Here is a 359-nt window from a genome sequence, read left to right on the forward strand (position 1 = left end):
TTTAGCCAAATCTAATGCCACACACACACATGAACACAAACACACATGAACACAAACACACATGAACACAAACACACATGAACACAAACACACATGAACACAAACACACATGAACACACACACACACATGAACACAAACACACACACATGAACACAAACACACATGAACACACACACACATGAACACACACACACACATGAACACACAAACACACATGAACACAAACACACACATGAACACAAACACACACATGAACACAAACACACATGAACACATAAGGTTCATCTTTGTTAGTCAAATCCAGCCCAGGACTCTGGATTTATTTCATGTATCGTAGCTAAGAAAAAGGCTTTCAATC

Source organism: Oryzias melastigma, linkage group LG4 (assembly GCF_002922805.2).
Source record: "Oryzias melastigma strain HK-1 linkage group LG4, ASM292280v2, whole genome shotgun sequence".
Lineage (NCBI taxonomy): Eukaryota > Metazoa > Chordata > Actinopteri > Beloniformes > Adrianichthyidae > Oryzias > Oryzias melastigma.